Source organism: Canis aureus, chromosome 9 (assembly GCF_053574225.1).
Source record: "Canis aureus isolate CA01 chromosome 9, VMU_Caureus_v.1.0, whole genome shotgun sequence".
Taxonomy (NCBI): domain Eukaryota; kingdom Metazoa; phylum Chordata; class Mammalia; order Carnivora; family Canidae; genus Canis; species Canis aureus.
In genome coordinates this window covers 10,363,367-10,387,510 of record NC_135619.1, presented here as the reverse complement: position 1 = coordinate 10,387,510, position 24,144 = coordinate 10,363,367, and the positions used below count along the sequence as shown (strand labels likewise).

General features: G+C 34.3%; 1 protein-coding gene, 1 long non-coding RNA gene and 1 pseudogene across 13 annotated transcripts in view; 2 read left to right on the top strand and 1 right to left on the bottom strand.

Annotated features, from left to right (window-relative positions):
• LOC144320383 (uncharacterized) overlaps positions 1–24,144 on the bottom strand; it is a 232,843-nt gene that overhangs the window by 63,675 nt on the left and 145,024 nt on the right. Inside the window, exon 6 of one of the 12 annotated variants that reach the window (XM_077908847.1) lies at positions 5,616–8,625. The exons of 9 other annotated variants lie outside the window; for them this stretch is intronic. The gene's annotated coding sequence lies outside the window, so the exon portion shown is untranslated. Of the gene's footprint in view, positions 1–5,615; positions 8,626–10,944; positions 11,369–16,848; positions 17,189–24,144 lie in introns of those variants that run through there. 2 more of the 12 variants (XM_077908844.1, XM_077908846.1) reach the window with 2 other exon arrangements.
• Positions 1–24,144, top strand: part of LOC144320384 (uncharacterized) — a 95,656-nt gene that overhangs the window by 6,668 nt on the left and 64,844 nt on the right. The window lies entirely within an intron of this gene.
• On the top strand, positions 8,052–10,245 carry LOC144320382 (GTP:AMP phosphotransferase AK3, mitochondrial pseudogene; annotated as a pseudogene).

Below are 24,144 nucleotides of genomic sequence, written 5' to 3'. Positions count from 1 at the left end.
AAAATACATTGTAATACTCTCAATGAAAAACTGTTTTTCTTATTTAATATCAAAATTACTTAGAAGGAATAAAAACATCAATATTTTTTCTCAAAGCCAAAACTAATTTTTAAAAACTTAAAAATGTGTGTCTATAACAATGGCTTTCCTCAAAATTAAATATAAAAATTGTTTTAAAATTTCCAATGGAATATGGAATGTTAAAATATGTAAATTTAGAAGGAGGAAAAATTTCAGTGTCAAAGTCAAAGGTATATACTTACATGCACACACACAAACACATACACAATGAAATATTATTCAGCCATTACAAAGGGAATGGAGTTCTGATTCTCATGCTCTAATGTAGACGAACCTGGCAAAAAGTACATTCAGTGAAAGAAGCCAGACACAATGGTCACATAGTGTATGATCCCATTTTATATGAAATATCCAGTATAGGTAAATTCATAGAGACAGGAAACAACCTGGTGTTTGGTAGAGCCTAGATGGAAAGGTGGCAGGGAGGGACTGCTTAATAAGTACGGGACTTTCTTTTGGGTGGATGAAAATGTTTTGGAACTATATAGACGCAGTAATTGGACAATAATATGAAAGTTCAATGCCATTCAATCATATACTTTAAAATGGCTTATGCTGTGAATTTCTATTAAAAAGCATATACAAAAAAATAAAAAGCATATACTCAATACATTTCATAAAATGAATAAAACTGTGTAACTAACATGGATGAGATAGAATATTACAGAAGTTCCCTTTAGTCCCATTAGATCAACCATCCTCTGTCCTCCCGCCTACTCCACACCTCTCTCCCTGACACATACAAATAGTTTTACAGCTGTCTTGACCACTAACATTGTAAATTAGTTTTGCCTATTGGTGAAATTTCCATAAATGAAATAAGGAAGCCTGTTGTGTTTGTGCCCACCTTCTTTCCGAAAATACTGTTTTTAAGAGTCATCTCTGTTCTTCATGTGGTTAGACTTTAGTTCTTACTTTCATTGTGCTGTAATAATTCATTATATGAATATATACTCAATTATTCATATGACTTCTGATGAGTTATTTCCACTTAGGGGCTAGTATTTTGTTAACTAACATTTATACACACAACTTTTTGTTGAGTATGTAGTTCATTTATGGATATCGGATACATCCTAGAAGTAGAATCGTTGAGGCAGAGTATAAGCCTATATTGAGGTATACATGTACACTGCCAGTTTTCCAATGTATGTCAATTTACATTTCCATAAGCAATGTAGGAGAGTTGAAGCTATTCCAGATGATCATTAATTCTTTCCATTTATCTTTTAAAAACAATTTAGCCATCCTGGCAGATGTGTAGCAGTTTCTAATTGTGGTTTGAATTTTCATTCCTTTTATATCTCATAGATCACCTTTTCATAAATTTATTGGCCAGTATTGGATATTCTTTTTTTCTGAGGTTTAGTTTTCAGTTCCTTTTGGCCATTTTTTATATCAATTTATCTGCCTCACTAATTGAGGTTTTCTGTATATATTCCAGATATAATTTCTTTTATTGCAAATTATTTTATTTCATTGTATTTTATTTTATTTACTTTTAAAAAATTATTGATTGATTCATGAGAAACAGAGAGAGACACACACACACACAGGCAGAGAGAGGGGGAGGCTCCCTGCAGGGAGCCCGACGTGGGACTCAATCCAGGCCTCCAAGGATCACACCCTGGGCCAAAGGCAAATGCTTAACCACTGAGCCACCCAGGCATTCCAACAAATAATTTATTTTAGAGTGAGATTTATCTTCTAATGCTGTTCGTAATGTGCTTTGTAAAATGAAAGTTTTAAATTTCAATGTAAACCAATTTACCAATTTTTACTTTTTTGTGTCTTTTTAAAAATAATACTGTCCACAAGGTTGTGAAAATATCTTCCCTCACTTTTTACATTAGGTCTATTATATAGACTGAAACTGATTTTTATGTGTGATGTGAAGCAGAGGTTAAAATTTAATTTTTCACATATCGAATTAAAACAGCACCAAATTTGAAAAGACCTTTTCTCATCTTTTTATTAATATCTGGCAATGCCATATTTATAGTCATTTTTATTATGTTATATGTGTGACTGTTTCTGGACTCTCTACTGTTCTATTGACTACTTTATCTCTCCATAAACAAGTATAATATTATCATAGGATTTGTTTTGATACATCCTTCATTTTTTATCTTTTCAATATCACTTTTATTTTTGCCATATGAATTACTACATGCAGCTTGGAATCATCTATCTATCTCCCTAAACTAGCAAAGTCCACTGTAATTTTGATCAGATTTGAACTCCACTTGGTTTATATATCAATTAGGGAAGAATTGATACCTAAAAGTATTAAGTCTTCTAATTCATATACATGATACATCCCTCCACTTACTTAGATTCCCATTACTATAAATGTTTTCCAGTTTTCACTGTAGAGATCTTGTACTTTTAATTTTGTGGTGGTGGTTATTATTTTGTTACAGAAATAAGATTTATTTTCAATAATAACATTGTGGGCAACCCTGGTGGTGCAGTGGTTTAGTGCTGCCTGCAGCCCAGGGTGTGATCTTGGAGACCCGGGATCGACTACCACATCAGGCTCCCCGCATGGACCCTGCTTCTCCCTGTGCCTGTGTCTCTGCCTCTCTCTCTTTATGAATAAATAAATAAATCTTAAAAAAATAATAGCATTGTAAAATAGTTTATATTTATTGTAAAGGAAATTTATTTTCACATATGTATTATAATTTTAGACTCTTAATGCATCTACCTTGTCCTGTTTTTAGTACTTCATTTATTATTGTAGTAAGAACACCCTCAACAAATTTTTAGGTGAGCAGTATACTATTGTTAACTATATACACAATGTTGGATTGCAGATCTCTGGAGCTTATTCATCTTTCATAACTGAAACTTTATACCAATTGAAGAGCAATTCTGTATTTCTCCTAACCCCCATCATCTAGCAATCACCATTCTACTGTCTATTTTTATGAGTTTGACTATTTTCAATTCCTCATATAAATTTTATGATATATCATAAGTGTAATCATGTAGTATGTATCCTTCCATGATAGGCATAGTGTTCTCCAGGCTCATCCATGATGCATATGGTAGAACTTCCCTCTTTCTTAGGGCTGAATAATATTTCATTACATATCTATCAAAATACTACCAAAATACTACCAATATTTTTCAGAGTTATAACAATTTTTTCCCCTAGAATTCGTATGGAACTACAAAAGACCCAGAATAGCCAAAGCAATTTTGAAAAACAAAACAAAACAAAAACAAAAGCAAAGCTGGAAGCATCACAATTCTGGACTTCAACTTGTACTACAAAGGTGGAGTGATCACAACAGTATGGTACTGGCACAAAAACAGACACATAGATCAAAAGAACAGAATAGAAAACCCAGAAATGAACCCCACTATGTGATCAATTAACCTTTGACAAAGCAGGAAAGAATATACAATGGAAAAAAGTCTCTTCAACAAATAATGTTGGGAAAACTGAACAACAACATGCAAAAGAATGAAACTGGACCCACTTTCTTATGCAACATTAAAAATAAATTCAAAATTAAAAAAAGACCTAAATGTAGGACAGGAAACCACAAATATCCTAGAGGAGAACGCAGGTAACAACCTCTTTGATATCAGCCATAGCAACTTCTTACTTGATAAGTCTCCATTATATATCTATATCACAGTTTCACCCATCTGTTGATAGACATTTAGGTTGCATCTATACTGTGGCTATGAGACTTCAATAAATATTTGAGTGCATCTATCTCTTTGAAATCCTGATTTCAATTATTTTGAATGTATGCCCAGAAGTGGGATTGCTGGATCTTATGAACTCAATCTTTAAATTTTTGACGAACCTCCATGTTCTTTTCCATAGCAGCTGCCCCATTTTAGATTCCCTCCAAAAGTCTGCAAAGTTCTAATTTCTCCACATCTTGGTCAATACTTTAGTTGTTGTTGAATAGCCATCCTAACAGGTATGAGATATCTCTCTATAGCTTTGATTTACATTCCCCTAATAATTAGTGATGTTGAGCATCATGTCATATACCTGTTGGTCATTTTTAAGTATTCTTTGGAACATATATTTAAGTTCTTTGCCCATTTTCAAAATCAATTTCTTCTTAACAATTAAATGATAAAAGATCCTTATATATATTTTGGTTATTAACTCCTTATCAGATACATGGTTTGTAAATATTTTCTCTCATTTTATACTTTGCCTTTACACTTGTTTCCTTTGCTGTGCAGGAACTTTTTAGTTTGATCTAATGCATTTGTCTCATTTTGCTGTTGTTACTTGTGCCTTTGGTATCACATCCAAGAAATCATTGTCAACCCTAACATTATGAAACTTTTCCCCTTTTTTTCTTATAGTAGTTTTATAGTATCAGGTCTTCCATTGAAATCTTTACTCCAGGGACACCTGGGTGGCTCAGCGGAGGAGTGTTTGCCTTCGACTCAGGGCGTGATCCCAGAGTTCCGGGATCAAGTCCCACATCCCGCTCCCTGTGAGGAGCCTGCTTCTCCCTGTGCCTATGTTTCTGCCTTCTCTCTGTGTCTTTCATAAATAAATAAATAAAATCTTAAAAATAAAAGGTATCTTTACTCCACTTTGAGTTGATTTTTGTGTATGATGTAAGATAAGGTTTTAATTTCATCCTTTTGTATATGGAACCATACTCCCCAACATAATTTATTGAAGTAATTGTCCTCTCCTCATTGTGTATTTTTGGCACTCTTGTCAAAGATCAGTTGACTGTTTATGAGTAGGTTTATTTCTGGCCTTCTATTTGGTTCATTGGTCTGTTCATATGCCTATTTTTTTTTTGCTAGTCCAATACTGTTTTCACTACAGCAAGCTTTGTGATATAATTTGAAATAAGGAAGCATGATGTTCCATGCTTAGTCTTTCTTTCCCAAAATTTATTTCATTATTTGTGGTCCACAAGAATTTTGGAATTTTTTTTTCTATTTTTGTTAAAAAACTATCTGGGATTTTGACAGGGATTGCATTGAATCTGTAGACTACTTTTGGTAGTATTGGCATTTTAATGATATTTTGTCTTTCAATTCATGAATATAGAGTGTCTATGTATTTGTTTCTTTAAATTGCTTTCATCAATGATTAGTAGTTTTCAGATAAAAGTATTTTACCTTTTTAAGTTTATTCCTAAAGACTATACATAGTTTCATTCTTTCATAGCTGTTTGATATTTTTGATCCTCCTATAAGAGGTATCTTTTATTTTTACAAAAAAGAAAAGTCTGTTTTGTATTTGATTAGTTTTTACACTTTATGGAATGTTACACTTAACATACTGCAATAACATATACAAACAGCATTCTAATAGCACAAAATTTTTATTCAAATTTTAGTATGGTATAACACATGAACTAAGACTATACAAATCTCACTTTAGCTCAATGAATTTGACGTATTTACACAAATATGTAAGCTCTACCAAATCAAGACACAGAAATTGCCTAGAAATCAAGAAAGTTACCTAAATTACCTTCCCTTAATTATCCTACCCTTAAATGCAACAACTTTTCACCATTTAGTTCTTTTACACCTACCTTATTTACTATTACTGTTAAATATTTTGCTATGACATATTTTATAAACTTTGCAATTATTGTCTCTTTAAACTGTTGATAGCCTTTTATATTTACCAAACTATGTTATTTTCTGGTACTCTCCATTCCTTCTTACTCTTCTCTGTCTTCTATTGGGGTACTTTACTTTCAGCCCATTCAAATTCCTTTTATTATTTATTGCAATGTCTCTGGTGAGACAGAATCTCTCAGTTTTTTACTGTTCTGAGAACTTGTTTTTTATTTGCTCTCATTTTAGGATAAAGTTAAGCAAAGCAATAAACATTTGGGAGCAGAGAAGTCCATAAAATTGAATATTAGATAGAAGCTAACAAAATTTTGATCATGTAGGTAGCAAAAAAAATAGTTATTTGGATTGATTAACTATGATTCATTGTCTACTTTGTTTTATGAACAATACACTTTTTTCATATGTCCAAGGAATATTTATTAATATGTATTTCATATTATAATCATTAGATAATATATATATTTCTCCATGCCACTTTTCTTGAGTGAGTCACAGTAAAGTTATTTATGAATAATAACATTTTAGTTTAAAATATACCATATGAAGAATAAAGTTGTACTTGCTTCTATTATGGACTGTTTATTTTCCTCAAAATTCATATATTGAAGCAAGGCCTAACACACAATGTGATGGTATTTGGAGTTAGGGCCTTTGAGAGTTCATTTTGTTTAGTTGGATCAGGTGAAGAGAGCCCCCATGATGAGATGTCCTTATTAATTTCTATATAATAATCAGACAGACCAGAGCTCTCTTTCTACCATGCAAGAACTCACTGAGAAAATGGTTATCTGAAAGCTAGGAAGAAGGAAATAATCAGGAAGCGAATTGGCTATCACCTTGATCTCAGACTTCTCAGCCTTCAGAACTGTAAGAAATAAGTGCTTATTGTTTAAACCACCCAATCTATAGTATTTTACAGCGGCCTGAGCTAAGACAACCGCCTCTAGTTATAATAAAAATCAAACAGATAATGCATACAATACTTAGCACAATATCTAGAACACAGTAATTATGAAATAAAAGCTATTAGTAGTGACAGTGTTTATAACATGTGGTAGCCTGAGGGAAAAGTGTCCCAACTCTTTCATGATCCTCCTTATCCATAATCTTAGTAAAGGAGACTTCTAGTGAGAAGTAGAGTCTCACCCAAAATTCTGAAACTAGACTGGCTTCGTTATTTGCTTTAAAACAACATAACATGGATAAAGTGAGTTTTTCCACTTCCAGGCCCAAGTCTCAAAAGGCTTTACAGGCTTTTTCTCTGTCTCTATCTCTCTGTCTCTCTCAACATTGCCTTCCCCAAAAGGACAAGTTTCATCTTCCTTGATGGATTCTCAGAACAAACTGAGAAGAATTGAGTCATTTCAGCAAGGTGTCAACCATGCAAAAACACTGAGTCAAGTCAATAGAGCCACTTATCTTACCAGAAGCTGACCACAGATGTATGATTGAAGCCATCTTAGTAAGGATGCTTAGAATTAATAATTAGTTAATAGCTAATGAATAATAATTAAATAAATAAATTAAATAATCATTTCAAAGAATAAAGAAAGAATGATATGTAATCTTCACAATAGGAATAGAAAAGCATTTGAATAAATTCAGCTATTCATGATTTTAAAAAAGTCACAGCAAACTAAGAACAAAAGGCAATATCTATAGAGAATAGCTTTTTCTAAAAACCTTCAATTATCTTAGTTAATGATTAAATTTTGTAAGTGTTCTTATGATTGAATAGAGAAGAGTACTTTTATGACTATATATATTCAAAATTATATTAAGATTATTGAAAACCAGACTGATATTCAATAATTAATTATACATTGATGTGCTAGTAACAAATTAATTGAAATAAAAAAATAATAGCAGTAAAGAACATCAAATAAAATTGATGAAATAGAAAACTCTCATAATAAAATCTCCCCATAGCATGAGATGTTTAAGAAGATATATAAAAGCAGGGATGCCTGGGTGGCTCATTGATTAAGCATCTGCCTTTGGCTCAGGGCATGATCCTGAGCTCCTGGATCAAGTCCCGCATTGGGCTCCCTGTGGGGAGTCTGCTTTTCCTTCTACCTATGTCTCTGCCTCTCTCTCACGAATAAATGAATAAATCTTAAAAGAAAAAAAGAAAGAAGACATACAAAAACAAAAGGAAAAATCAGGTCCATGGTTGACAGAACAAAGTTAAAAGGTTGTGAAGGTACACCAAACACTTTTTATTCCAACAAAAATTATTGCTTCATTTTTGTGTGTGTGTGGAAATTTACAAGCTACCTAGAAAATTATTATAGAAATACCTAACGTAGGCTGTCGGCCCGCCGGGGCGCCCTGCACGGAGCAGCCCCGCGAGCGCGCAGCCAGGCCGGAGCCCCCGCGCCCCGGCTCCCTGCGGCCAAGGGGGCGTCCGCGCGGCTGCTGCGCGCCGTGATCATGGGGGCGCCGGGCTCCGGCAAGGGCACCGTGTCGTCGCGCATCACCGGGCACTTCGCGCTGAAGCACCTCTCCAGCGGCGACCTGCTCCGGGACGACATGCTTCGGGGCACAGAAATCGGTGTGTTAGCCAAGACTTTCATTGACCAAGGGAAGCTCACCCCGGATGAGGTCATGACTCGGCTGGCCCTTCATGAGCTGAAAAACCTCACCCAATATAGCTGGCTATTGGATGGTTTTCCAAGGACACTTCCACAGGCAGAAGCCCTGGACGGAGCTTATCAGATAGACACAGCGATTAATCTGAACGTGCCCTTCGAAGTCATTAAGCAGCGTCTCACCGCGCGCTGGATTCATCCGGCCAGCGGCCGAGTCCACAACATCGAATTCAACCCTCCCAAAGCCGTGGGCATTGATGACCTGACAGGGGAGCCTCTCATTCAGCGGGATGATGACCAGCCAGAGACGGTTGTCAAGAGACTCAAGGCTTATGAAGTCCAAACACAGCCGGTCCTGGAATATTACCGGAAAAAGGGAGTATTGGAAACCTTCTCTGGAACAGAAACCAACAAAATCTGGCCCCATGTGTATGCTTTCCTACAAACAAAAGTTCCACAAATAAACCAGAAAGCATCAGTTACTCCATGAGGAAAAGTGTACATCACCAGTTAGATGAGCAGAGACTCCTCGCCTGTGCATTTAGAAGCTCCGTGTTCTGAGACTGGCATGTATGAATTCTTTGAAAATTATATTAGTTTCACTTCTACTGATTTCATTCTGGAAATTAAGAATGGGCCAAATGAGTCCGATACTAAGATTCATCTTTTTGTCTACCCAGGGTATCTTCTATGGGTATGTAATTTAAAAACATCAGATGTCCTAATTAAAAGAGCAATTGGTACTAATATTAACTTTTGTTCAGAAGACTAAGTGGTTGATAAAAAATTTTCTTATTCTTTGGAGAAGCTAAAAACATTTCCATGTCACTCGGTAAAGTATCTCATCAGAGAAATGTGTTGTAGACTGATGCCAAAACCCAGCATCGTTAGCACTGTGGTACATGGTTTTGTGAAACACTATCAAATTCTAGAAAACAAGCAACCAGATATGCAGATTAGTTTCAGGATGCAAATTCACTGTTGCCTTTATAGTAAGAAACTTAAAAACTTAACCGTATATACTGTATTTATTATGTCCTAAACAAACTTTCAGTTTATTCAGAATTTTCAGTCTGCTATAAAATTGTGTTAAATTAGCATATAGGAAAATATTACTTTCCTATGACAGGTTTTGAGAACATGTGTATTGAAAAAATGATTTATTAGAAATTGACATTGAAAGTTCTTACAAAAGCACTGAGGTTGAATTATCAACAGAAAATGTAATTAGTCTTGTGTTTTCAGATTATTGCTCAGGTTAAGAAGTGTAAGTATGTGCTTTAGGATCTACTTGCCAGTTTCTCTTTTTGATCACTATGTAAAATCTGCTGTGATGAGTGACAAATTAAAATACAAGAAGAAAAGCAAACCCATGGCCCTACATAAAAGCAAGCATACTGGGTCCTCAGGAAGTAGAAATAGATCAGTTATGCCTGGGGAGAATTTCCCTGACACGCTTAACAATCATAATTAGTAAACAATCAAAATTAGTAAACTAATCAAATTAGTAGCAATTAAAAGGATTTACAGGAGAGGTTAGAAAGGACCAGGAAGGTAACTGAGTTTGTTGAAGGACTTTATTCCTAGTGAAAGCAGTGGGCAGCTGCTGGCTTTCCCTGCCACCGTCAGCAGGGCAAGAACTCCACCTGTGTGTGTAGCCTGAATAAGTAGCCCTTTAAAAGCGAAGAGATTTTGATTTCTTCGTAGGGCAACAAGGATGCGTGCTTATGTCCTGTGGCCTGGCAGGAAGAGTGGGGCGATGAGAGGTGGATGAAAAAATCAGCTACATCTTCAATGGGATATTTACTCTTACTTGGTGCTAAATCAGATGCAACGAGTCCTGGTACAACCTGTTATGAACTGCCTTTGAACACCGGCCTGTTATCCCAGGCACTCAAAATATAAATGCCAGCAAGTGGTTCTTCGTGTATTTTTGTGGGAAAAAACTTCTTTTTTGATTTTTAAAAATTCAATGTTGATCTTTCAGAATGGACCAAGACTTTTTTTAAAAAGGATTGCAGGACACATTTAATTCTTTACAAAACTTTCTGTAATGCCTTATTTGAATGTATTATGTGCTTTCTAAAACTGTGGTGAACTACTAAGCTTATGAATAATTACTGGCTTTCCTGGCATACATGACTCTTAATATACTACAATAAAATTAAATTCTAGAAAAAAAAAAAAAAGAAATACCTAATGTAAAAGTAGCAATCACAATCTTGACAAAGGAAAACAAAGCTAGAGTACTTGTACTATCAGATATCAAGATATATTATAAAACTATATTAATTATAAAATGTGATATTGATACAAGGACAGATAGATTAGTTAAATAGAAAATCCAGAAACAGATCTTTAAAAATATTGATGCCACTGCAATGCCATAAAGGAAGGATTATTTATGGAACCTAGGTGGTTATACCTATTAAAAAAAAATCAGAACTTGATCCCTATTTCTTGCCTACACAAATATTAGTTCTAAACAGTCTAAGATGTAAGTGCCCATAGTATAATAATCAAATAAAAAGAAAGGCATAGAAGAATATAGTCTCAATATGAGGTATGCAAAGATTTCTTTTTTTTTTTTTTTTTTTTTTTTAAAGATTTCTTAAATAAAAAAAAAAGAGATATATAGGACAGGGATTTTTATTTATTTATTTTGTATTATCACAATTTTTCCCAATTCCTTAAACAGTGTCTTACATAGAATTTGTTCAACAAATATGTTGTCCAATAAAATAATCAATAAATATCAACCTAAATATTAATCAGGGAAAGTACACTGAAGCTAAAGTAAAATACTCTTCTATACAAAGTAGACCACCAATAAATAAAAAGACTGACAGTAACAAGTATTAGGCATATAGGGGAGAAAGACAGGTCATATACATAGATAGGAAAACCAATACAAAATAAATCTATTCTAATAATGATTTTTTTTATCTAGTACATTTGAATATATGCATAACTTAAGGTCCAGAAATTCCAGTTAAAAAGTATATATATCCAGGTAGAACTATATGTTTGTTTTTTTAATTGGAGGGGGGAGGGAGAGGGAGAAAGAGTATGAAGTAGACTCTGTGCTGGGCAGAAGCCTGAAATAAAATAATTATCATGAGACTAATCCATGAGATCATGACCTGAGCTGAAACCAAGAGCCGGAGGCTTAACTGACTGAGCCACCCAAGTACCCCTAGAGCTATATGTCTATAGCTATTATATAAATTTTTTCACTGCTAATATTCTATTATATGAATATATCTTCAATTAATTTTTCTATGGATATACTGATGATTATTTGGTTGCTTCTAGTTTTTTTTTGCTATTACAATGATTATTTTAAAACTTAATGCTCATTGCAAAAGAAATTTTTGTAAGGATTAGATGAATTAATACACATTTACAGCATGCTGTTACATTAGTACTTAATTAATGTTATTATCAATGAGTGGTTGTTGACATAATGAACCTCCTAGAACACAAAGAAAAACTCTGCTTATGCCTTGTCCTAGGTGTGAGGGTTGGGGGAGAAATGAAAAACTTAATGATCCTCTTTGCTTGCATGATATAAAGGAATTCCTTAATATTCATATTATTTTCTAATACAGTGCCATACTATTTTTCAATAACATTTCCTACCCTATATCACTCTAAATGTCTAATTTTTGAGTACCGCAATGTTACTCCTTTTTCCTAAAGTATGAATTTACCCACCCCTGTGCTTTTGCTGACATTACTACCCTTGTCTCACATATTCTTTCTGAACTTTTGAGATCTAAAAAATCATTTCCCTACAACACCAAGGGCTTGATCTATGTAAGAAGATATTGATAAGCTGAAGATCATTAAAATTAAAAAATTTCTGGGCAGCCCGGGTGACTCAGTGGTCTAGCACTGCCTTCAACCCAGGGCCTGATCCTGGAGATCCAGGATGGAGTCTCATGTTGGGCTCCCTGCCTGGAGCCTGCTTCTCCCTTTGCCTGTGTCTCTGCTTCTCTCTCTCTGTGTGTGTCTCTCATGAATCAATAAATAAAATCTTTTTTAAAAAATTTAAAAATTTCTGCTCTGCAAGAGATACTGTCAAGAGAATGAAAATACAAGCCACAGATTGGAAGAAAATATTTGCAATAGACATATTTGATAAAGGACTGTCATCCAAAATATACAAAAAAACCCTCTTAACTTCACCTGATTTAAAAATGGGCAATAATATGAACAGATACTTCACCAAAGAAGTATATACATGGAAAATAAACATGTAAAAGAATGCTGCACATCATGCTATTAGGGACATTGTCAAACTTTGGAAACAACTAGGATGCTGTTTAGATGGTGAAGGGATAAACTATAGTATATCCAAACAATGGAATATTACTCAGCACTAAGAGAAATCAGCTATCAAATATTGAAAAGACATAGAAAAAACTTAAATAAATAGTACAGAAGCCAATCTGAAGAGTAGTAGGTTTTGTATGATTCCAACCATGTGACATTCTGGAAAAAGCAAAACTATGGACATCATAAAACATCAGTGGTTGCCAAGGGTTGGTAAAACACAGAAGACTTTTTAGAGCAGTGTAAATTATCTGTTTGGTATTATCATGTGGGATACATTTCATTATACATTTGTCAAAAGCCACAGAACATATAATACCAAGAGTAAACTTGGTATAAGCTATAAGTAAACTTGGTAATATAAGCTATGGCTTTTGAGTTATAAGGGTTTGTCAATATAGGTTCATCAATTATAACAAATGCACCACTGTAGCAGATGTTGAGAGGGAAGCTGTATGAGTGTGGAGATAGGGAGCATATGTGGAATCTCTGTACCTCTGCTTAATTTTTCTGTCAACCTAAAACTGTCCTTTTTTTAAAAAAAAGGTCTTTTTAAAGTTTCCTTATTTCTGCAATATTACAGCCTTTTTCTATGCTTCAAATTCCTATTTAATTATACCTGTATGCATTCTTTTTTGTTTTCATTACTTGATTTTACATAGTTGGTAGTTTCAATACATCTTGAAAATTTGGTATGTACTGCAATGTGTGGAATAGGATTTTTATGCAACAGGCAATTAAAACATGATTTTAAAATGGAATTATAAAGTACTATAATGAATGAGAAAGTTTATTCTGTGTTGCCAGATATTTGATAATGTATTAGATTAAGTGCCCATTTTTTTCCCTCTAAGTACAGAATACATACACAATATAATTTCCATTGATAAAAGTTTTTTTGGTTAAACATCTGACTCTTATTAGTTTGGGCTCAGGTTATGATCTCAGGGTCCTGTTTTAGGGTCATGAGATCAATCCCCAGATCATGCTGTGTGCTCAGTGTGGAATTTGCTTGAGATTCTCTCTCCCTCTTCCCCTGCCCCTCTTGCTTGTGCTCTCTCTCTTTCCAAAAAAATAAGTAAACAAATCATTAAAAAATTCTTTTGGTTCTGAAGCCACCGAATTTGTTCTCTTTTTCTCATTTATGAACAGTTTTCTAAGTCAAATATATTATTTCTTCCTTGTGTTCTTCCTTCTTTCATCTGTAGTTATGCAGTAATTTTTTGGAAATTTCTTTGTTCTGCTCAGAGAAACCGTATTCTATTGTTGCATAACTAACCTCTTTTAAAAATTCACAATTATCTATGAAAGTGTTTTCATATGCTGTAAAATTTAAAGATAGTAGAGGCTTTGATCACCTTTCTACATTTGACTGTGAATTTTTGTATCTATTTATCTCTTCCTGTATGGTATTTAGAAGTTGTTGCCATGCCTCAAGGGTTTTGTTTTGGGAAATTAAATAAGTGCTTGAACTGTTCAGTAGTACTTTAATCAGGAGAGGAAATAGCAAAGCACAGAAATGAGAAGAATGCTGTATCCCAGTATCTGCATAAAACACTTCCTAAAAAATTAATTTAAGAAACAAAAAATTAAACCATTGAAATTCTATTTTAATACCATGGTTCCTGGGCTACCAGGACATATCAAATATCAATAGTAGAAATAAGATCTGATTGCATATCAAGGATGTGTAACTCTAATAGTTGTCTGGCCTTTTAGAAATCTAGATTGTCTTAAAGATAAACAGTGATAATTTTGTTGTAGTTTATGATCCATTCATATGACTTTGCATAAGAATAAAAAGCCAATAAAATAGGTCTCAAAGGAACATTATAGAATCTATGAAACAGAAAACAAATAGCATTTTGTGCCACATGTAACATTTCGATCCAGTTAATGGTACTGCAATTGAAGATCATAGGTCATAAAATATTTTAAATTAGAAAATTCAAACAAATTACCTACAATAAAAACAATATGATGCTTTTTGTTTATTTCATCATGTATTTATGTGCTGAATAAACAAGCTTGAATGGAAAGGGACTGTCTTCATTTGTCTCTAGTTGTTGATCATTTTGGATTAAATACTATTAGGAGGTGAAAAAAAAAACCTGTGATAATTCTTCCAGAAGTTCAATGGTCAACTGTTTATATTATATTATTCTTATCAAAACAACAAATTCTGAAACTATCAGCTAAAACTGCTTTAATATTTGATTGATAATTGGCTTGTGCTAAGTATATATGAATTTGACAAAAACATTTGCAATATAGGAATAAGAAAATATACTTGCAATACAACCAAAACTAAATAGATTTTTAAATAATATTTCAGAATCTAAATTCTGCCAGATATTTAATTAATGTTCTGAGCAATTATAGCTAACTAATTCCTTTGTGCTATTAAATTATTTGACTATGGAAAGCAGCCCAGTTGAAGGATAACTATATTAATATTATTAACAATATCAATAAACTATCTAAGATTTAAGAGATAATATGCCTCTGGCATAAAGAGCTGAAAGATATTCAAAGGGAATCTGGTCTGACTCAACACTTTAAAGTATGTTTTATTAAAAATACTATGAAGATAGAAGTAATAATTTAGGAAAAATAACTTTAAAACATATAATTTAAACTTGCTTTAAAGTTAGGAAATGTATTTATTAATTTATTTATTTATCTATTGATTTATTTATAATTGAATGATTTTAAATAAAATCAGAGAAGCGGGACAGCTGGCTGGCTCAGTGGTTGAATGTCTGCCTTTGGCTCAGGTCATGACCCCAGGGTCCCAGGATTGAGTCCCATATCGGGCTCCCCACAGGGAGCCTCTCCTCGGTCTGGGTTTCTGCCTCTCTCTCTCTGTCTCTCCTGAATAAATAAATAAAATCTTAAAAAAAAAAATCAGAGAAGATATTTCAGGCCTAAAGAAGACCAAATATTAAGGAAGGCCTGGAAACAGAGATATAGCTAGCAGTGAACTCATAGATGTTTTATGAAAATAGAATTATTTCATAAGCGATCTTTATAAGTTCCAGTTTCTACTTAATAAAATTATAAGAATGCTACTATTATATGCCACAAGTTATCATATGTTGTTATATCTATAATAACATAATTTCAGGTACATTTTTTCCAAATTTTGTATAAAATACAGAACACATTAAATAATCTTATGGATGAATCATTACAAATAAGCCTAAATGTTTCTTTAGAACTGACCTAGAATATGGGCCAATGTTTTTTTTTTTTTTTAATTTTTTTTTTTTTAATTTTTATTTATTTATGATAGTCACCGAGAGAGAGAGAGAGGCAGAGACACAGGCAGAGGAAGAAGCAGGCTCCATGCACTGGGAGCCCGATGTGGGATTCAATCCAGGGTCTCCAGGATCACGCCCTGGGCCAAAGGCAGGCGCCAAACAGCTGCGCCACCCAGGGATCCCTGGGCCAATGTTTTGAATTTAATGCTTTTGATCTGCACTGCCATAATGTATAATACAGACTGAAGGAACACCTGGGTGGCTGTCAGTTGAGCTCTGCCTTTGACTTGGGTCATGATCTCGGGGTTCTGGGATGGAGCCTGGCATCAAGATGCATGAGGCCCACATGTGGCTCCCTGCTCAGTGGGGAGCCTGCTTCTCCCTCTCCCTCTGCTGCTCCCCCTGCTTGCGGTCTGTCAAATAAATAAATTCTTTAAATAATGTTGACTGAAGAGTATTAAAAATACTAAGTTTTTCCATATATATTATTGTCAACATATGCATATATGTATATATGTATATATTCATATCTTTACCAGTATTTCTATCCTTATTTAAAATAATAAATATTAAAAGTATTTAAAGGAAAGCCAATTCATACACAGTGCTAATAACTAGGGCATGAATAGACACAAACACTTCAAAAACTATTGTGACAACTACTTTAAGTGAAAGCTGCATGAAACCTATAATTCAGAAAATCCACTCATTTGTGTGTGTGTGTGTGTGTGTGTGTGTGTGTGATTGCGCATGTGTATATCTACTACAAGAAATATATGTGTAAAAGTAGTGAGGGACAAACCAATTAGCAGACTTGTTTCTGATAGTAATAAATCAGAAACTACCTAAACATCTTTCAATAGGAGAATGGTTAAACAACAACATGGACATCTACTATAATCATGTACAGTAGTAAAAGTAACAATATGAATAAATTTACAACATTCATTTTTTAAAAAGATTTTACTTATTCATCTGAGAGAAAAAGAGTGTGAGCAGAGATAGGGGAGAAAGGGATAAGCAGGCTCCTTACTCAGCGGGGCTCAATCCCAGGATGTGGGGCTTAATCCCAGGACTCTGGGATCATGATCTGAGCCAAAGGCAGATACTTAACTCTCTGAGTTACCCAGGTGCCCCTACAACTTTCATTTTTATCAAAAAAAGCAAGTTGCTGAAATATACATAAAGTAGGTTTCTTTTATAAAAGTATGAAATATTCAAATCAATGATATATATTACCTAAGAACCATACATATATTAAGGATGTAGTTAAAACTCATGGAGATGATAACAGCCAAATTCAGGATATTTGTTTCACTGAAACAGAAAGGGGGAAAAGAATAGATTCATTGGAAATTCAAATAAATTTATAAAACTCTTCATTCCTTAAGCTCTGTTTCTTCAATAGCTAACATTTTCATCATAATATACTTGTACTTTTGCACAGCTAAACATCAATTTTTTTAAAAAAAGTAAATTTTAATAACAAATGATATAGAGAGGCTATCCTTTATTCATTGTGTATTCTTGGCACCCTTGTATAAGATCAGTTGACTGTATATGTTTGTTTATTGGTATATAATGTGATGCTTTGATATATGTATATATTGTAAAATGATTACCACAAACATGCTAATTAATATTTGCATCTCCTAAAATAGCTGCATTTTGTGCAAATGTAATGAAAGTACCGAGGATCTACTCTCTAAGAAAATTTTAAGCCTAAAATTCAGTATTATTAACTATTGTTACCATTCTACTCTGCTTTTATGTTTTCAATTTTTTATATTCTTCCTTTTTTCCTTTTTATATTCTACATATAAATAAAATCATGCAATATTTGTCCTTTTGTGTCTTATTTATTTCACTTAGTATAATGTTCCCCAGTTTTATTCATGTTGTTATACATCTTAAGATTTCCTTTTCTAAGGTTGAATAATATTCCAATATGCATGCAGACACACAGTTTCTTTACCTATTCATTCATTTGATGGACACATTTTATTTATTTATTTATTTATTTATTTATTTATTTATTTATTTATTTATTTATTCATAAGAAACACAGAGAGACAGAGAGAGGCAGAGACACAGGCAGAGGGAGAAGCAGGCTCCATGCAGGGAGCCCGAAGTGGGACTCCATCCTGGGACTCCAGGATCACTCCCTGGGCTGAAGGCAGGTGCTAAACCTGTGAGCCACCCAGGGATCCCTAGACACATTTTTAAAAATATATTATTTATTTATTCATGAGAGGCACAAAGAGAGAGGCAGAGACACAGGCAGAGGGAGAAGCAGGTTCCATGCAGGCGGCCTGATGGGGGACTCCATCCTGGGACTCCAGGATCACTCCCTGGGCTGAAGGCAGGTGCTAAACCTCTGAGCCACGCAGGGATCCCTGGACACATTTTTTTTTAAAGATATTATTTATTTATTCATGAGAGGCACAAAGAGAGGCAGAGACATAGGCAGAAGGAGAAGCAGGATCCCTGCAGGGAATCTGATGAGGGACTCAATCTCAGGCCCCCGGGGTCAAGACCAGAACAAATGCAGACAGTCAACCACTGAACCACCCAGATGCCACACTCATTTATGGACACTTAGGTTGTTTCCATATATTGATTATTGTGAATAATGCTGCAAAAGTACGGGTATATCTTGTAGATAATGATTTTAATTATTTTTAGTATATACTCAGTAGTGGGATTGCTATATCATATGGTAGTTCTATTTCTATTTATTGGGGTATCTCCATACTATTTCTATAATGGCTGTACCAATTTACAGTATCGTCAACAGAGTATCATAGATTCCTTTACTCCACACCCTTGCCATTACTTGTAGTAGTTTATCATTTTGATGATAACTATTGTACCGATGCAAAACAATATTTCATCTTGATTTGCATTTTTCATTTGCATTTTCCTAAAGACTAGTGATGTTGAGCATCTTTTTATTGAGGTATTGGCCATTTGTACATCTTCTTTGGAGTAATGTCTATTCAGATTTTTTCCCCATTTTTTAATCAGTTTATTTGCTTTTTGGCTTTTGATTCATTTGTGTTCCATATATATTTTGGAACCCCTTATCAGACATATGATTTACAAATATTTTCTGTCATTCTTTATATTGACTTTTCATTTTGTTGATTATTTCCTTTGCTAATGCAGAAGCTTTTCAGTTTGATGAATGTAGTTCAATTTTGCTTTTATTGCCTGTGCTTCTGGAGTCATATCCATAAATCATGGCCCAAACAAATGTCAAGAAGATTTGTCCTATGTTTTCTTCTAGTAGTTTGTTTCGGTCTTATGTTTTAGTATTTAATCCATTTTGAGTTGATTTTTGTATATAGTGTAAGAAGATACAGGTCCAATTTCTTTCTTCCATATGTACATTTTGTTACTTCCCAATGCCATTTACTGAAGAGACTATCTTTTTCCTCATTGTATGTTCTTGGAAACACAGTCAAAGATCAGTTGACCATAGATGGGTAGACTTATTTCTGGACTCTCTGTTCCACTGGTCTGTATATGTTTCCATACTATCATTCATTTTGATTACTGTAGATTTATATTTCAAAATCAGCAAAGGTGATGTCTATGGCTTTGTTCTTATCCAAAACTGCTTTGGTTATTCAAGGTCTTTTGTAGTTCCCTAGGGCTTTTGGGATTGTTTTTCTTCTATTTATCTGAAAAATGACATTGAAATCTTGATAGAGATCGCATTGATTCTATAGATCACTTCGGGCAGTATGGATATTTTAACAGTATTAATTCTTCAAGCCATGAAGATAGCATATTCTTCAACATCTTTCATCAATGCTTTGACTTTTTCTGTGTACATATCTTTCACTTCTGTGGGTTAATTTATTCTTAAGTACTTTATTCTTTTATATGCTATCGTAAATGGGACCATTTTTTCATTCTTTTGTTAATTCTACTTCACTATTAGTATACAGAAGTACAATACCTTATGTGTATCTGCAACTCTGATGAATTCTTTTGTTCTAACCATTGTTTGGTGATGTCTAAAGGTTTTCTACATATAAGATTAGGTAATATGCAAACAAACAATTATACTTTTTCCTTTCTAACCTAGATTTTTCCTTTCCTTTCCTTTTATTTCTTTTTCTTACCAAAGTGATCTTTCCAGGAATTCCAGTACTATGTTGAATAGAAGTGGTGAGTGTGGGTATCTTTGTCTTGTTCCTGATATTAAAGGATACATTTTCAGTTTTTTACCATTGAGTATCATGTTAGCTGCAGGCTTTTAATATATGACTATATTATGCTGGTATAGAGGTACATTCCTCTATACCTAGTTTGGCACATGTTTTTATTACGAAAGGATGTTTAAAGTTTGTCAAATGGTTTTTCTGAATCTTTTGAAATGATCATGTGATTTCTATCCTCCATTCTGTTAATGTGGTGTATCATGTTTACCAATTTGCACATGCTGAATTATCCTTGTATCCTATGTATAAATCCCCCTTGATTATCTTCTACTATCTTTTGAATGTGCTGTTAAATTTGATTTGCAAGTATTTTTTGAGGAGTTTTGTATCTATTGGCCTTTACTATATTGTTTTTTTTTTCTTTTGTTTCTTATAGCATCTCTGACTTTGATATTAGGGTAATGAAGGCAAATGTTATTTGAGAAGTATTTCAAGAATACACAATGGGGAAAACAGTCACTTCAACAAATGATGTTGGGAATATTGGATATTCACATGCAAAAATTGTAATTGGACCCTTACAACCATACATAAAAATCAATACAAAATTGATTAAAAGTTTTAATGTAAAATCTGAAACTCTAAAATGCCTGGAAGAAAACATAAGAGGAAAAGCCTCATGATATTGCTCTAGGCAACTATTTTCTGGAAATGCAGCAAAAGCAACAGAAACAAAATAGACAAGTGAGACTATATAAAACTAAAAAAAAAAAAGTGTACAGCAAAGGAAACAATCAAAAGAGTGAAGAGGCAATCTTCATAATGGGAGAAGATATTTGTAAACAATAAGGTACACTTATAACTCAAAAGCAAAAACTCCACATTTTCTTTACTTTTAAATTTTTCCCAAACTTTCCCAAGATTTTACTTATTTTTATTTTTTATTTTTCAGAATTTGTTTAAATACTAGTTAGTTAACATATAGTGTAATATTGGTTTCAGGAGCAAAGGACCTGGGATTGAGTCCCACATCAGGCTCACTGCATGCAACCTGCTTCTCCCTCTGCCTGTGTCTGACTCTCTCTCTCTCTCTCTGTCTCTCATGAATAGATAAGTAAAATCTTAAAAAAACAAAAAACAAAAAAAATTGGTATGCATAAGCCAGTTCGAATCAGTATTTTTGTATCCTTTGAGTAAATACCTAGTAATGCAATTGCTAGGCTGTAGGGTAGCTCTACTTTTAACATTTTGAGGAACTTCCATTCTGTTTCCAGAATGGCTGCACCAGTTTGCATTCCAACCAAAAGTGTAAGAGGGTTCTCTTTCTTCACATCCTTCCCAACATCTGTTATTTCCCGTGCTGTTAACTTTCGGCATTCTGACAGTAAGAAGTGGTATCTCATTGTGGCTTTGATTTGTATTTCCCTGATGACAAGCGATATTGAGCATCTCTTCATCTTTTAATGTGTCTATTGGCCATCTAGATGTCTTTGAAAAAATGTCTATTCATGTCTTCTAATTCTATTTTTTTTTAAATATTTTTTTTTCTTTTATTTATTTATGATAGTCACAGAGAGAGAGAGGCAGATTCACAGGCAGAGGGAGAAGCAGGCTCCATGCACCGGGAGCCCGATGTGGGATTCGATCCCGGGTCTCCAGGATCACGCCCTGGGCCGAAGGCAGGCGCCAAACTGCTACGCCACCCAGGGATCCCATGTCTTCTAATTCTAAAGTGGATTCTTTGTCTTTTGGGTGTTGAGTTTGATAAGCTCTATAAAATATATTTATATAAAATATATAAATATTTTGGACACTAACCCTTTATCAGATATGTCATTTGCAAATATCTTCTTCCATTCATTGCCTTTGGTTTTGCTGTTTCCTTTGCTGTGCAGAAGCTTTTTATCTTGATTAAGTCCCAAAAATTCATTTTTGCTTTTGTTACCCTTGCCTTCAGAGATGTATCTTCCACAAACTTGCTGTGGCCAAGTTCAAAAAGGGTGTTGCCTGTGTTCTCCTCTAGGATTTTGATAGATTCTTGTCTCACATTTACATCTTTCATCCATTTTGAGTTTATCTTTGTGTATGGTGTAAGAGAATGGTCTAGTTTCATTCTTATGCATGTGAATGATTTTCCAATTTTCCCAGCACCATTTATTGAAGAGACTGTCCTTTCTCCAGTGGATAGTCTTTCCTGCTTTGTAGAGTATTAGTTGACCATACAGTTGAGGGTCCACTTCTGGATTCTCTATTCTGTTCCATAGATCTATGTGTCTGTTTTTGTGCCAGTACCACACTGTCTTGATGATCACAGCTTTGTATTACAACTTGAAATCCAACATTGTGATTCCCCTGGCTTTGGCTTTCTTTTTTCAATATTCCCCTGGCTATTTGGGGTCTGATTCCACACAAATCTTAAGATGATTTGTTCCAACTCTGTGAAGAAAGTCCATGGTATTTTGATACGGATTGCACTGAACATGTAAATTGCCCTGAGTAGCAAAGACATTTTCACAATGTTAATTCTTCCAATCCATGAGCATGGAATATTTTTCCATTCTTTGTGTCTTCCTCAATTTCTTTCAGAAGTGTTCTGTAGTTTTTAGGGTATAGATCCCTTACCTCTTTGGTTAGGTTTATTCCGAGGTATCTTAGGCTTTTGGGTGCAATTGTAAATGGGATTGACTCGTTAATTTCTCTTTCTTCAGTATCATTGTTACTGTATGGAAATGCCACTGATTTCTGGGCATTGATTTTGTATCCTGCCACACTGCCAAATTGCTGTATGAGTTCTAGCAATCTTGGGGTGGAGTCTTTTGGGTTTTCTATGTACAGTGTCATGTCATCTGCAAACAGGGAGAGTTTGACTTCTTTTTTTGTCAATTAGAATGACTTTTATTTCTTTTTGTTGTCTGATTGCTGAGGCTAGGACTTCCAGTACTATGTTGAATAGCAGTGGTGAGAGTGGACATCCCTGTTGTGTTCCTGATCTTAGGGGAAAGGCTCCCCATGTTTCCCCATTAAGAATGATATTTGCTGTGGGCTTTTCGTAGATGGCTTTTAAGATGCTGAGGAATGTTCTCTCTATCCCTACACTCTGAAGAGTTTTGATCAGGAATGAATGCTATTTTGTCACATGCTTTCTCTGCATCTATTGAGAGGAACATATGGTTCTTGTTTTTCCTCTCGTTGATATGATCTATCACGCTGATTGCTTTACAAGTGTTGAACCAACCTTGCATCCTGGGGATAAATCCCACTTGGTCATGGTGAATAATCTTCTTAATGTATTTTTTTTTAATTTTTTTTTAAAGATTTTATTTATTTATTCATGAGTGAGAGAGAGAGAGGCAGAGACACAGGCAGAGGGAGAAGCAGGCTCCATACAGGGAGCCCGATGTGGGACTTGATCCTGGGTCTCCAGGATCAGGCCCTGGGCTGACGGCGGTGCTAAACCGCTGAGCCACCAGGGCTGCCCTCTTCTTAATGTATTGTTGGATCCTATTGGCTAGTATCTTGGTTTGATATTTGCACCCATGTTCATCAGAGATATTGGTCTATAATTTTCCTTTTTGGTGGGGTCTTTGTCTGGTTTTGGAATCAAGGTGATGCTGGCCTCATAAAATAAGTTTGGAAGTATTCTGTCCCTTTCTACCCTTGGAACAGCTTGAGTAGAATAGGTATTATTTCTTCTTTAAACATTTGATAGAATTGCCCTGAGAAGCCATCTGGCCCTGGACTTTTGTGTCTTGGGAGGTTTGTGATGACTGCTTCAATTTCCCCCCTGGCTATTGGTCTGTTCAGGTTTCCTATTTATTCTGTTCCAGTTTTGGTAGTTTGTGGTTTTCCAGAAATGCATCCATTTCTTCTAGATTGCCCAATTTATTGGCATATAGCTGCTCATAATATGTTTTTAAAATCGTTTGTATTTCCTTGGTATTGGTTGTGATCTTTCCTTTTTCATTCATGATTTTATTGATTTGAGTATTTTCTCTTATGTTTTTAATAAAGGCTGGCTAATGGTTTATCTCTCTTATTAATCCTTTCAAAGAACCACATCCTGGTTTTGTTGATCTGTTCCACAGTTCTTCTGGTCTCTAT